The 15,828-nt window shown below is 44.7% G+C and overlaps 1 pseudogene; it reads right to left on the bottom strand.

The window, feature by feature from the left end:
• LOC101948125 (cytochrome P450 4B1-like) overlaps positions 1-15,828 on the bottom strand; it is a 31,687-nt pseudogene that overhangs the window by 13,889 nt on the left and 1,970 nt on the right.

Genomic DNA, 15,828 nt, shown 5'->3' with positions numbered 1-15,828 from the left:
CCCAGTGTAAGCCTTGTGCCCAGTCCTATGAGGTGCCAAGTGCCCTTAGCTCTCCTTTATTGCAATAGGAGTGGCAGGTGCTCCGTGCCTTCCCAGTCACTAGTCACATGAAAACCGAGGGCTGATCTTCATCACATTGAATTCCATAGCAACCCCTCCCCACCACTAACTTCAACAGAGCAAAATCAGACTAGGGTGCTGGAACAATTTGTGTAGTGGGGGTGCTGGGAACCATTGAACCAAACTGTAAACCCTGCATATAATGGAAACCACTTCAAGCCAGTGGGTGCAGAAGCACCTCCAGCACCCCCAGGTTCCAGCACCTCTGGATCAGACTCACTATGATTTTACCTACTCTTAGATCTGAATAGCTCTATAATACGATTGACTGTATAGGAAACAGATTTCTTGGTTAGTCTTGAAACAATGCCCTTTGTCTCAGTTAAACAACAACAATCTCACGTTTGTTACCACCCCCACCAAACAACACCTCATTCTCATAACGATCAGCTGGTGGCATCAATACCTGAGTAGCTTCTGCATTTAAAGGACACCAGCACGTCTAGATCCTGAGGCAGGCAGTAAGAGGTGGTGAAGTGGGCCCCAGCACCCCTGATCCCAATATTCCCGTGTTAGTGACATGAAGATCAAGAGGCTAATGCATCCACTACTTCTATCACATCTGTGTAGTTCCCAGTTCGGACACAATTGCACCGCACTAAATTTAAAGTCATTTAAGGCCAACAAGAACTTTTCATCAGGATTTGACATCACCCGGTACTGACCTGTCAGTCTGGCAGTTGCTCTGGTAACTGAAGGCGGATTTCATGATGCTGTCAAGAGTCATCAAGCTGACATGTTCAAAGAGCTCCACTGAGTTATCCAGTGTGATCAGCTGTTCCCATTTATCCTATTGGAAAAGAGTAATGAGAAGGGAGAACTTTTCTTGGGAGTACAGAATCCTGGTTACAGCCATTCACTTGGGTCTGGGCCACCTCCTGCATCTGGGGATGTTGGGCCTGTGGGCAGGTGGCTGTGATCTTTAACGGTCCAGCCAGTTTCACTGACAGTCTTGAGATTAAACCCTGGGTTGCATGGGAGGATGAGAGATGGCAGGAGCACCTTTAACAGGGCTCAATGTCTGCCAAGTCATCACAGGTCACTCTGTGGAGATGTGCAGTGGGTTAGCATGGGCTCGCTTCTGCTCACTGTCCTACACTGCTGCAGTGCTGGGAGCCGACCCAGCATGCACCGGGAAGAACACTCTAAATGTTTTTAAATCATTCTAATCTACTAGGTAAAGGCTCTTAAATCAGGAAGCAGCACTTGGAGGTTTGAACACAGGACAGTGCCAACAGCCGTTCCTACCAGCATCACGCGGACAGAATCTGCCATCACGGTCACGTAAGATTTCAAAATATCATAGTGAAACCCTGGCGTCAGCAGCCTCCGACGCTGGAACCACTTTGGCCCATGTAAGATCAACAATCCTTGCCCTATAGAGGTGCACAGTGCAAAAGAGCTGGTTAGATCACTTCCTACTAAGCAGTGGATGATTTCAGGTGGCATGATACAATCCAGCTATAATATGAATGAATATCTGCTCGGTTCTATCCAGTGTATTCATCAGAAGGATGAGAGTTTTTCTTTAGAACATAAGGACATCCATACTGGGTCAGACCACTGGTCCATCTAGCCCAGTGGTTCTCAACCGGGGTATGCAGAGGTCTCATCAACTCATCTAGATATTTGCCTAGTTTTACAACAGGCTACATAAAAAGCACTAGTGAAGTCAGTAGAAACTAAAATTTCATACAATGATTTGTTTATACTGCTTTATATACAATACACTGAAATGTAAGTACAATATTTATATTCCAATTGATTTATTTTATAATTATATGGTAAAAATGTGAAAGTCAGCAATTTTTCAGTAAGTGCTGTGACACTTGTATTTTTATGTCTGATTTTGTAAGCAAGTAGTTTTGAAGTGAGGTGAAACTTGGGGATACGGAAGACAAATCAGACTCATGAAAGGATTACAGTAGTCTGGTAAGGTTGAGAGCCACTAATCTAGCCCAGTATCCTTCCTTCCAACAGTGGTCAATGCCAGGTACTTCAGAGGCTATGAACAGAACAGGGCAATTATCCAATGACAATGTTGTCTATTCCCGCCTTCTGGCAGTCAGAGGTGAGGGACACCGAGAACATGGAGTTGCATCCCTAACCATCTTTGTTATTAACCATTGATGGACCTATCCTCCATCAATTTATCTATTTCTTTTTTGAACCCAGTTAGACTTTTAGCCTTCACAACGTGTCCTGGCAATGAGTTTCACAGGTTAACACTGTGTTGTGTGAAGAAGTACTTCTTTTGCTGAGTGACATCATTAAAAACCTTGATTTCACTTTCACTTTTTTGGAAAACCATTTTTTTCCCCCTGTGAGAAATTTCGAATGAAAAATCTTTGTTTGAAAAATTTTAATCAACAATTTTCAGTTTTCCTGTGGGAACCAAACCAAAATTCATTTTGAATCAACCTTTCTGAAATTAAATGTAAGCTTTCAATTTGTTTAGACTTAAATTGTCATTTTGTTTCAACTAAAACAACCAAAACAAAATCATATTTCAAGGCTAACCAGAACATTTTTCACTGAGAAATTTACTGCTGAAAGCTGAAAATTTGTGTCAGAATTGATATTTTTCCCCACAAATTTCAGTTTCAACAAAGCCATATTTTTTTTAGGAGAAAACTTTATGTACAATAAAGTTTAACCAGGTCTAATTTCAATCCAGACAAGGAAATTCAAGGTTAAGGCTCAAAGATGATCTGATACTTGTTTACATTTGTCACGTATTACCACATAATATCATGTGCAAAATATTGTATCTAATGTGCTCTGAATTAAACCTCTGAAATATCTAGTTACAATGATGACCTGAGTAAAGGGATGGAGCTTAAGCCCCATTTCTCCATCTGAACTCTGATTTCTCCACTTTCCTGCATTTCATTCACACCTTTCCAGTTACTGTCACAGTCGTTTTTGTGAGTTAGCTATTAAATACTATCGCTCTGTATCTACGTGGCACAACAAATGGTGCGGCTTCCCTCATGAATATCACCAGCAATACTGTTACATGAGGTAAATGAGAATGAAATATGATAGTACAAACCAATCCAGGGAACCAGGAAACTGTATATCCGAAGAGACTTAGGGTCTGTAGAATTCAATAGAGAAGAGAAATATATTATTAGGGTAAAATGATACAGAAGGTGAATACGGTGCTACTCACGGTGACTAAGGCATCAAAATCTGATCCTATATTAGTCAAATAATTATTAGAATTTCTTCTAAGCTTTAATCATGCTCTCGTTAGTAGCAAAATCTGTATTGGGAAGGACAATCTCCATAAAGGAAAACTCTTACATTTTATATCAAGGTTCCAGTCAAAGATTCTAAAGGGTTAATAAATGTCTGACAGACATTGTAAGCATGTAACACAGAGGAGTAATATGTGTTGTTATAGGGGGTTATAGCCGCATCAGAAAAAGGCACAATAGATGGCTATAAGCAACCTACTGACCTCTTGGACTCCTCTATAGCAATTAACATGCCATTTTCCAATACATCAATTCTTTCTAATCATTGACTATTTATAAATGGAGCCGTAGTAAGAAAAGGTGACCACAATTCTCTCTATTTAGAGCATGCTCTTCTCCCTCATTCATCCATCTATCCAGATTCATTCCCATCACCATAGATTCAGAGCACTGGGGAAAGACCAAATTGGGTTGGTTATGCTTAAAACCCCTTCCAATCAATCCATCCCCTCCCAGTCTGCATTTTCCACCTTGTGCCTGCTCAGACGTGCTCTTTCCTTTAGGAATATTGACTCATTAGCCCCCGATTCTCATAACTTGAGTGTTGCCCCTGAGTCAGGTCCCATCTGCACTGATAAACATGTCACTCAAGTGTGATGGTGCTTTCAGCTGAATACGCTTGGCCCATCGAGGAAGAGGCTACACCTCTAGTGAACACAACCTGTCATTTTCCAGGCATGTGCAATGAGCCAACCTCTCTGGAGTGTGGGCAATGCAGATTGAAATGGATATGAAGGGCTGCATTTTCACACTGGTGTAAAGAGGTCTACTTTTTTCCACTCACAAAGTTGCAGGCGTAAATAATTACAGGCCCTGTATATCAGTAGCCAGAACCTGCTTAGCTGGTGTAAATCACGTTCAGTGCTTGGGCTTCAGCACTTGTTAATTGCTCTTCGATGGAGAGTGATCATTTTCTGTGTGAGGATTGAAAACAGTTGATCAAAATGCTCACAAAGTACTCTGATTTCATTCTGTGCCAGTTTCCATCTTAAAACAATGGCATTTTCTTTGAATAGATGCTTTTCACTTCACCCTAAAGTAAATATCCATTTCTGAGACCTCTGCTTTACAGATAATAGCATTGAGTGGCATTTGCAGTATGGAATGATATTATGATCACTCAGATATAAGAGGTGTTATATTTTTGGACCCAGCAGAGAAGGAGATAGACACAGAGGGGGCTGCTAGAAAAACAGCTTTGTGCTGTGCTTTCTTTATTGTTCTAGCTGAAAAACAAACTAACAAGAAAGTGAGGTGGGTAGCACTGGGAAGGAGAGAGTGCTCAAACATTTAAAGAGATAGGACATCACAAGACGCAGTGTCTTTACCTCCTCTGCTGAATACCGCCTTAGCATATTCAGGGTGGTTGATCCACAAGAATACTAAGAAACCGCCAACCCAGATGGGGTGACAGTGTGGGTATTGTTCTGCCCAGGACGCTGTATTGTCTAGTTCATCCTCTTGTTGAAGCTGTGTTGTAAATTAAAGGTAGATGTAGTTCAAGAGAATAGTTAATAGGCCAAGTATGCGTACATATCTCCATTTTAGCAATGCTATTGATTAGGCTTTTAACATCACTCAAAGTGCAGAGGTCCCTTGTTTGTTAGAAAGGCAGATTAAGGTGGGAGACTGTGGGTAAGACCAGGGGGAACAATAAGAACTAGCCCAGACAATTGTTATTTAAGCAATTCCTCTTTCAACCCAGTCCCTTTCTCCCTGTTCTGCCTTCAGATATTCACCTGGACCCTGACCTCCACCTCCCATTTTTTTCCTCATCCCATCCCCAGAGAACACCTGGCCAAGTCTGTCCCGGGCCTTTGAGCTTTCCGTCTGAGTTCTCCCATGTAGCACATCTAGACTCTAGCTCAAATGAGGATTCAGGGCCAGAGCCTCAGCTGATGGAAACCGGAATAGCTCGACTGAAGGCACTGGAGCGATGCCCATTTACACCAGCAGCTGGGATTTAAGCACAGACCTGGCTGTGACTGACAACTTGTGTGAGGGTTGTCTAGGTTTTTGTCTTGTTGAAGCTGCATTGTTAGTAAGAGGGAGATGTAATTCAAGACAGATCTTTAGCAGCACACTCCGAATGGGGAAGAGCCTTGCTACAGTCAGGGGACTGGATTAGTCAGAGGAGACAATAGCTAGCAGGCCTAGGCAGGAATGCATGTTAAGTGTTGCTTAAGGAATCCTTCCTTCAACCGGTCCCCTCGCTTCCAAAAGGAGAACTCTGAATGCCAACAGTCCTGTACTCTTAAATTGGTTTCTAGGGGACAATGAGCAGGGGGGGTTGGATGGGGTGGGAGTTCTGAGGGGGGCAGTCAGGGGGCGGGAAGTGGGAGAGGTCAGATAGAGGGTGGGGGCCAGGCTGTTTGGGGAGGCATAGCTTTCCCTATCTGGCCCTCTATTCAGTTTTGCAACCCCGATGTGGCCCTCAGGCCAAAAAGTTTGCTCACCACTTGTCTAGTAGTTGAGGTTGGTCTATGATCAGTTTACACAGACACACATAGTACAGTCCCAATTGCTACCTTACTGGTTTCACACCCACACTCACCCACCCACCCACCCAAAAGTACAGTCCCAAGAAACACACACACACACACACACACACACCAGTACAGTCCCAAGACACACACACACACAGAGGTGTGCGCTACAGTCCCAGTTGGTACTTTACCATTTGAAGGTGGCCATACAGCCAGTGGGTGCGAGGTCCTGGGAAACTTTTGAAGATTTTGAGCAGTTTCTGCCTCCTCCAGTACAGCTGGATTGCTTTCAGAACCACACAGGCGAGACACACCACGGCCATCAGCTGAAACATCTGGGAGACAGCTCCGTTCAGCCATACCCCAGAAGGGTTCATTACTGTCTCCAGTACAGATTTCATGCGGCTGCCCTCATTCGCAGGCACTGTATAAAAAGCCCCAACCCTGTCAGCTTCTGCTGTGTTCTGTACATCCTGTACGCACAGAGTCAAGCTTAAGCTTGTCTCTCTCACTAATGGAAGTTGGTCCAATAAAAGAGATTATCTCACCCGCCTTGTCTCTATAGTAAATCCTATGAACTGCATCCTCCACTGCAGCTACGCTGATTCACAAATGCAGCAGATTTACCAAATGGTAGAACGCAGGGAATTGGCCCAGGGAATTGAAGCAGTTTTGTCAGAGAAGTTAAGGAGATTCAGCGGGAGGCTGCTATCTGTAGGGTCCCTGGGCTGGGACCCAGAGTAGTGGGTGCATCCGTCTCCCCCCACTCGCCACTAAGGAAGTGGCTGAACTATAGAGCTGGGAGATACTCCCCCCCAGAACGGGGAAAACGTGGATGGTGGTATGGACAGAGGGCCGAGTCATGAAGAGGACTCTGTGGTTCCTGGAATCAGGCATTTCTGCAGGCAGAGAAGGCGGCGGGAGAGGCCTCACCAGAAAAGGGCCGAGTGAGCTAATCCCCGAGACGGCCAGCAGGAGTTGCCGCTCTGGTGAGTGAATCCCGTCATGGTGCCCCAGAGCTGCTGAGAGCTCCAAATGACAGAAGCTTCATAGGGGAGGGAGCTGTCTGCTGGCATTTCGTGGTGAGCCAAGGGAAATGACAGGATGGGCCAGGCCTCATTTGTGTTTCCCATATGTGGCAGTTTGGGGAACTGTGGTCAAAATTCAGTTACATTTTAAATTTGGGGGTAATAAAACACTGTTATCCCCGTGGGTAACAAAAGAGCAGGAGAACTGCACCAACTATGCCTGCAATTATGGGTCACCCTAATCATCACTGCAGTCTGGCAAGGTTGGGTACTGGAGCCCCGACAATATGAGAGAAGGAGGAGGGGCTGCTACCTTAGGTGGCAATGCTATCTCTGGTGGCAAGAACATCCCTGAGTCCTTTCCCTGTTCTCATCCCCTTGCTTTAGCTTATCTTGTTCCTATCCAGGGATTAAACTGTTTTTATGTGGACTGAGATTCAATGTGTGACGGATTAGATCACAGAAACCCGCTTGGGAGCTGCCACCTGAAGTGCAAAGACTACTTCTACCCCTGCCTTCCCTGCCAGCTCACGACTCCAGTGCTCTGTCTTGCTGAGCCAGACACTCCCGTCTGCTCCAACACAGACCCAGGGTCTGAATTACTTGCCCCAACGCTGCAGGTTTACAGAAAGCAGCTAACAGAAGTGTTCCTGTCTTTAACACTCAGATGCCGAACTCCCAATGGGGTCTAAACCCAAATAAATCCGTTTTACCCTGTACAAGGCTTATGCAGGATAAACTCATAAATTCTTTGTCCTCTATAACACTGATAGAGAGATATGCACAGCTGTTTGCTCCCCCAGGTATTAATACATACTCGAAGTTAATTAATAAGTAAAAAGTGATTTCATTAAATACAGAAAGTAAGTCACCAAGCAAAATGCACAAATCTATGTCTAATCAAACTAAATACAGATAATCTCATCCTCAGAGATGCTTCAGTAAGTTTTTTCCTCAGACTGGACACCTTCCAGGCCTTCTTTCCCCTGGAACAGCTCTTGTTCTAGCTCAGGTGGTAGCTAGGGAATTCTTCATGATGACTCCTCTCCTGCTTTGTTCTCCTCCACCCCTTCATATATCTTTTGCATAAGGCAGAAATCCTTTGTCCCTCTGGGTTTCCACCCCCGCTCACTGAAAGAGCCCCAGGTTTAAAGATAAATTCCAGTTCAGGTGACACGATCACATGTCACTGCAAGACTTCATTGCCGACTTGCCAGCACACACCTATACAGGAAAACTTACAGGTAAAACACACCCATCGGCAGACAATTGTCCTGGTTAATGGGAGTCATCAAGATTCCAAATCACCATTAATGTCCCACACTTTGCATAATTACAATAGGCTCTCAAAGTTATATTTCATATTTCTAGTTTCAAATACAAGAGTGGTACATTTATACAAATAGAATAATCACATTCAGTAGATTATAAGCTTTGTAATAATATCTTACAAGAAACCTTTTGCATAAAGTAAATTCCGGTTACATTATATTTACTCGTTACCATATTTTTATAAAACCATATAGACTGCACAATGTCACACAATGTACTAGTTAATTAATGTCCTAGCAGTCAAGGGGTTGTTAGTCCTTTGTGTACCTCGCCACTAGGTGGAAGCACTAATTGCTGGGAACTCAGGGTCTTTTGGGTGGGGGGGGAGGTCAGACAGATCCATCACCAGTGAGGGCCAGGATGCCCCAGGAAGGGGTTACATGTATAACACAGGCCATCGAATGTTACCATTACCCCTGCCTTGAGCCCAGTAAGAGGTGACAGTGCAGTGTAACCTTTTATAACCTCTACATAGATTTAAAATAAATCTGTACGTAGGGGCTGATCCAGCCCTCACTGAAGTCAATGGGAGTTTTTCCACGGACTTCAGTGGGCTCTGGATGCAGCCCACAAATCAAGCATATTATGTATTTGTGATGCTCCACAGGGGTTGGAAAGCACCTCACTGCTACATGCCCGTAGCGTGATGCAGTCTTGTCCGTGCTTCCGCTCTCTGAACCAACCGCCTCTGGCAGCACAAGCATGACCTTGCAGGCCCCACAGGCTTCATTCCCGTTGTGCAGGTTAGCAAATGGCACACACCAATGCCCCAGCACTCTCTGAGAATTCCCTGCAGTGTCCAGCCTCTTCTCTATCGAATACTCACAAAACTACCAGGCCTGCTGTGACCAAAGAAACAGTTCAGACCAGCTTGTAAGATTCAGCTCAGGGCCAAGGTTCTGCTTAATATTACAGCACTGAGATATATTCATAGTGAAAATGAGAATAAGGGCTTGTCTATACTTACCGCGCTGGTTCGGCGGCAGGCAATCGAACTTCTGGGTTCGATTTATCGCGTCTAGTCTGGACGGATAAATCGAACTCAGAAGTGCTCCCCGTCGACTCCGGTAATCTTGCTTGCCGCGAGGAGTACGCGGAGTCGACGGGGGAGCCTGCCTGCCGGGTCTGGACGGCGGTAAGTTCGAACTAAGGTACGTCGACTTCAGCTACGTTATTCACGTAGCTGAAGTTGCGTACCTTAGTTCGATTTGGGGGTTTAGTGTAGACCAAGCCTAAGTTTATGATTAAAGTATAGAGATTCAGGAATAATGAATAAGAATATCGGAAACAGATGGTTGCATATAAAACAATATCATAACACGCTTTCTGGAGACTAAACTTAACTAACAGATTACCTGCATGTCTAAAGCTGTTTATTACACTCCAAGTCCTCTGTAACATTTTCAATCAAGGCAGGAAGAGATCCCGTTTTCATGAATGCAGATATGCTGTCCATTTACTTCCTAACCGTAGGATATCATGATGCCTTCTTTGCCTTTTAGAAATACACCCAAAGTTCATTGTATTTACTCCTAGACATGATAACCCTCCAGGGCTTGTTTTTTTCCTGTGTGCTCATTTTTTGTTGACTTCACGTCTCTTCATTAACATGTGATATTGTATGTAAAATGAGCAGCCATTGAATCTACTTAAAGTGCTGAATTTACATCCTGGCAGAGAGATGCACGGTTTTGGTGACCTGTTTTTACTTTACATGCTTAACAACAGTCTTGGCTATAAGTGACAATGTCATGTAAGTAAGCAGCAGTGTATGCACCATGGGTCTGGAGCAGAGGTTCTCACTATGGGTTGCACTTCCCTGGGAAGGAACGGGCGTGTGCCAGGGGAGGCACAAGTCACCTGTCTTTAGGCCGTGGCATTGTGCTACCCCAGCAGATCCAGAGCTCTGCTCGGCCTGGGGGCAGGGCAGAGGGAGCCAGACCTCAACCAGGGGCCAGCTCAGAGATGGGGGCTGACCTCAAACAAAGAACTTCGGAACCGTTAAGCTGTTAAAAAGCACAGATCTGCTGATCAGAGGGGAAGAGGCAGGGTTTGCAGGAAAGCAGACAGAACTCAGGTCCCTGGAAGCGGGATATGCGCCTATGAAAAGTTGGGCCTACCCAACTCTTGAGGGAAGGGTCTTTGCTTTGAAGAAGCTGTTTGCAGTCACTGTATCACCTACTGGTCACAGATGCTGAAGGGAATCCATGCAGGTGTCCAAACGCAATCAGGACAATGAAGTAATCACAGTTGGTGTCTGAGTGCTGCAGCCTCAAGACCCAGGCTGAAAGTGGGGTCAATCATGGGAGTCCACTCTGAGAAAAATGAAGGCACAGGCCAGTCACCTGAACAGGTGCCCACAGAGAGACCGAGGTCAAAGGTAGAGTTAGTCTTGAACCATGAGAGAGTGTTCTCGGATTTTACAGGGGTCCTCCTGGTCTGCTGCTGACATATCCAGATGCTGCTGGAGCTGTGGCAGCTTTTCTCCATTACAGCTAATGGTGTGACTGGTCTCACTGTCTTTTCCTTTTCATCCAGTCCATTGCAATTTGTAGGCTTCCCTTCCAAATAATGTCCAATTGCTAAACACATCCGTTTTCATGTCTATCTGCTTGGGGACAGGAACCTGGTATGCAGCCAAGTTTATTGTTTTCTCTGGAGCATCCTCCCCTCCCCGCTCTATTCTTGGTTTCTGATTTCATGGACCTTCAGGAGCCGACACACACCAGACACCATGCTTGGTGTGTGAACATAAAGACATAGAGCCAGGACTGTGCAACATTCTGGCTGTATTCCTTCCGTCACATTGAGCGTATATTTTATACTGCAATAAAAAACCCACCTCCCCAGATTTCAGAGCCTGGGTCAGGTGTTGTGGGGCTAAAAATTGAAGTATAGATATTTGGTGTCAGGCTGCAACTTGGGCTGTGAGACCTGCCCCCTTCATGAGGTCTCGGGGCCCAGGCTCCAGCCTGAGCCCAAACATCTACACTACAATTTTATAGCCCAACATGCCCCAGCCTGAGTCAGCTGACCCAGGCCAGCCACACCACAGGGCTTTCACCACTTGTAACACCAACATACCTGGGTTGTTGGCAGGCAGGATTGAACCTGGGACTTCTGGAGCTAAATGTGAGAGCCTCTACTGCATGAGCTGAAAGCCATACAGCTGCTAGATAAGGCTGTAGAGCAGACTCATTAATCTCTCTCTAAGTGGTCTTGCTGCTACTAGATGGGACAGAACACCACACCTGGAGCTGTGTGAGTTAGAGACATATGTAGAGTTTCCTGGATCTTCAAGTACTAGTCTAATTTCCAATACATAATCATACTGTAGCACCTCCTGTTGGGAACTTATTTACCGTAACACTATGTTTCCACAGCACCTGTGCCCCTATCTCAGCTGGGGCCTCTTGGCACTACTGTAGTACAAATGATACTATTTCAGCCTTCCAGATACTAGAGAGGGTGAGGACATCAGATAAGGATACAGCAGGAGCGTCAATTTTTCATGAGATCCATAGAGAAGATCTGAGAGCCTGAATCCTGCTCAACTTATATTTGGAAAGCTAAAGTGCTCACAAGATCACATTCAAATTTGTTTAATACTCGCTATTTAATGCGTGCATCAGTGACACGCCTGTGAAATCTCAAGATAACTGAGATAGATACAAGTTGGTAAAAGGTTTCACACTTGAATCTGGACAAACAGGGCAGATCACTCATGTGGATGAAATTGCTCACTGAACATTTGAGATCCTGGTTCTGCCACCACATTTCTGCCCTACGGCGCGAATTGCATACACAAGGAAGTTGTCCTACTTTGACTACGCTGGTAAGCAGTGTTTTTCAACCTGAGGGTAGGGAAGAAAAATCCTGTAATGGCAGACAACACATTTTATTTGGTAAAACTTGGTAATCTAATCATAGGTATATTATGACCATATCCCAGATGAGGGTATGCAGTAGAGAACATTATTTGGAGAAAGGGGTATGTTATTTGAAAACCACATAGAATGAAATAGCCCCCCCTAGTGTCAGGTACAGGTATATCTGCATAAGAGTACTCTATACTAGCATAGCTACTCCCATATTGGAAGGGGAATAACTACAAAGATGATAAATAAAAATTAATAACTTGTCCCCAGGCCCACTTCCCTTTTCATATCTTGGGTTAATCACACAGAAGAATGATCAGAGCTGTGACTGCAGAGCTAATGCACAGGCTATTTTGACAGCATTATTCAATCAAAATTAAGCCTATTGTATTTCACACCCCTGCCCTGGGGATATTAGTGTCAGTGAAGTTTCTTTAGGGGTAGGTGAATCTCGTTCTTGGAGCAGACGTATTTTCCTTGGGGGGTTTCGCTGGATCCGGTGAGAGTTTGAAGCAGAGGAGGGTGAGGCCAAGAGCCACCTTCACCTCGTTTATTGTAACAGAATTAGAGGAACCATTAGAAAAGGGATAGAGAATAAAACAGAAAATATCCAATGCCACTATATAAATCTACCTTGAATACTGCATACAGTTCTGGTCGCCCCATCTCAAAAAAGATATTTTAGGATGGGAAAAGGTACCGAGAAGGGAAACAAACATAGTTAGTGGCATAGAACAGCTTGCACAGGAGGAGAGATTATAAAGACTGGGACTGTTCAGCTTAGAAAAGAGGTGACTGAGGAGTGAGGTGATAGAAGTTTATAAAATCATGACTGGTGTGCAGAAAGTGAAGCAGGAAGTGTTATTTCCCCCTTTACATAACACAAGACTCAGGGGGTCACCTGATGAAATTAATAGGCAGCAGGTTTAATACAAACATAAGGAAGTCCTTGTTCACCCCAAACACAGTCAGCCTGTGGAACTTGTTGCCAGGAGATGTTTTGAGGCCAAAAGTCTAACTACATTTAAAACATAGTTTAGATAAGTTCATGCAGGATAGGTCCATCAATGGCTATTAGACAGGACGGCCAGGGATGCAACCCCATGCTCTGGGTGTCCCTAAACCTCCAACTGCCAGAAGGTGGTCCTGGATGACAGGGGATGGGTCACTCGAAAAATCACCCAGTTCTGTCCACTGCCTCTGAAGCATCTGACACTGGCCTCTGTGTGAAACAAGATACTGGGCTAGATGGACCATCAGTTTGATCTAGTATGTCCATTCTTATGTTCTTATAAATAAGAATGAGGAAAGGATTCTATGCAACATCGAGTGAGTTTCAAATACATGTTACTTCCCTTTTTTGTGTAACTGGCAAGGTGAAAACAGGCACTTACCTCTTCAGTGCCTCCTAATGGCTACAGGTGGTACCACCAGTCTTTTCTCATTCCTGGCGCCTCTGCAGGCTGCCAGACAACCCTGGCAGGTCTTCTATGGCTTGGCACTCCAAGCCATAGCCACAAACTCTGAATGACCCTTTCAGGGTATTAAAGAATCTAGTAAATAAACAGGCTATTTGCTCTCCCTGGAGTCTTCAGCCTCAGGTCTGGACCTTTTAAATTCAGCCCTTTGTTTGGGCTCCCATACAAGTCCCACCCCTGTCTGGGGTTTAAACCATTTTACCTGTGGCCAGTAAGGGAACCTGGCTCACCCACTTCTCCAGGTTACAGCCCAGAGCCCCTATGCACAGCAGCCATGTACTGCCCACTCCAATCCATCTCTGATATTTCCCTGGGCTTCTTCTAACCAGACCCTTTATCTCAGCCCTAGCTCAGGGCCAGCGTCCCCAGATTCCTCTCTCTGCAATCCCAGCTGTGCAGGTTCAGCCAGCCATGAGCTCCATCTATTGTCAGGCCCCTGTGGCCAGAGAGGGGCACCCACCTTCTCTTCTCTGGTTCCAGCCAGGGACTGCCCCACCAAGGCCAGGCAGCTCCTTTTATCTGGGCAATCGGGGCCCTGATTGGTGTTGCTAGTCCCTTGAGGACCAGACCCCTGTTGTTTTCCAAAATGGCTGATCCAGAGAGTCCTCTCTGTACAAACCTGCAGTAGCCAACTTCAGTGCTTTTTTCTTCCTACACTAGAAAGAGAGAACAAAAGAAGACTCTGGGATGTCATGTAGGAGATGTTCTGTGCTGCTTTTCCTGGGAACAACTTAGATACTATGGTGGTGGGTGCTCTAGGAAGCCCTAAGACAGACACCTTTCTGAGGGTGCAGGTGTTTGGTTCCCATTTCCCGTTGTGGATGAGTATAGAAAGTGCCCCAATGTAACGGTGAAGAGTTACGCATTTGGGAAGGGTATAAAGGAGGGAATTGCAATAATCGACAGAAGAGACAAGCAGGAAGAAGAGTCTGAATGGTTCTCTGTGGAAATAACACTTGGCCTTTGCTGTGGGAGAGAGCATCAAGTGCAAACCTATCTGAACTAAGCGCCAATGACTGTACCTCCATGGCCAAACACAGTTTTGGCATAATCAGGGTGGTTGACTGTTAAGGCAGCCACGAAACCTCCAATCCATCTGGGGTAGGCATGGGGTACTTTTTTGCCCAAGACAGCAACTTGTTTAATTCTTCACCTTGAGAAATCTGCAATGATAGTGAAAAGAGAGTTAGGGACAGCTTAGGGAGACAGGGGTGAAATGACCTCAGCGTGGAAAGTCTGCACAAGGCCATCTGGGCCGCTAGCGGCCTCTCTGTGGGGGATAGGGAGCAGGTGGAATGGATTTGCAATGAGAGGCTCTGCCCCTCGAGATGGAGGGAAGATGCCATGCTGGCCCCAAAGTGGCTGGGGTAGAGAGGACCAAAAATCTACACACAGTGGCTACGCAGTTCCAGAGGGAGCAGCATTGCAGCTCTGTCTCCTTTGCAAATCACAATGGTAAAGCTTAACACTCCCCTTGCACTGGGGAAATGATGCACCTGCTTGGAAAATTTGCTATTTTTTCAGAGAAATGTCAAAAATTAAACTTTTTGTCAACATTTTCCTCTGAATTATTTAAATAAAAAAACTGTAGCCCAAAACCTGAAAATGTTGGCGGTGCTTGAAAGCTGTTTTAAGTTACAATTCTTAGATTTAAAAAAATTTTGGATTTAAAAAACAGTTTCTGGTTTTGCATCAAAAAAGGAACACCGTCAAAAATGAAAATTTCCCCTGCAAAATTTTTGCTTTAGACAAAAAGCCATTTTCTTGGCTAAAATTGCATGTTGATGAAAAAATATTGACATTGCAAGAGGCAAAGCAGGGCAGAACCAGGCTCAACATTTTAAACCAGCGACACTCAGACCTCAGTGCGTCAGGAGCCAAATTAGCCATCAACATTCCCCAAAAGAGCCACAGTAGTGAGAATTCATTGCTTCATTTACTATAGTACTATAGATTCATCTTTAAACAGTATGATGGGGAATATTTAGTTTATACCTATCTCTTTATCTATTATTATTATTATTATTATTCTCATAGCAAAATGACTGACCAAGTATTATTATTTTATCAACTACAATTGGTTAATAACTCAGTAAAAGCATCCTGATTGGTTAATAACTTAGATTGATTAATAGTTAAATCACACAGTAGTTTAATATCATGTGCTGCAAAGATCTACAGGGGACACATTAAAGAGACACTTGCAGATTGAAAGTCACAGTCTGAGTATCACTATTTTGAAC

The sequence above is a fragment of the Chrysemys picta genome, chromosome 8, assembly GCF_011386835.1.
Source record: "Chrysemys picta bellii isolate R12L10 chromosome 8, ASM1138683v2, whole genome shotgun sequence".
Lineage (NCBI taxonomy): Eukaryota > Metazoa > Chordata > Testudines > Emydidae > Chrysemys > Chrysemys picta.
The sequence above is the reverse complement of the archived record's forward strand: the minus strand, read 5'-3'. Positions and strand labels throughout refer to the sequence as shown.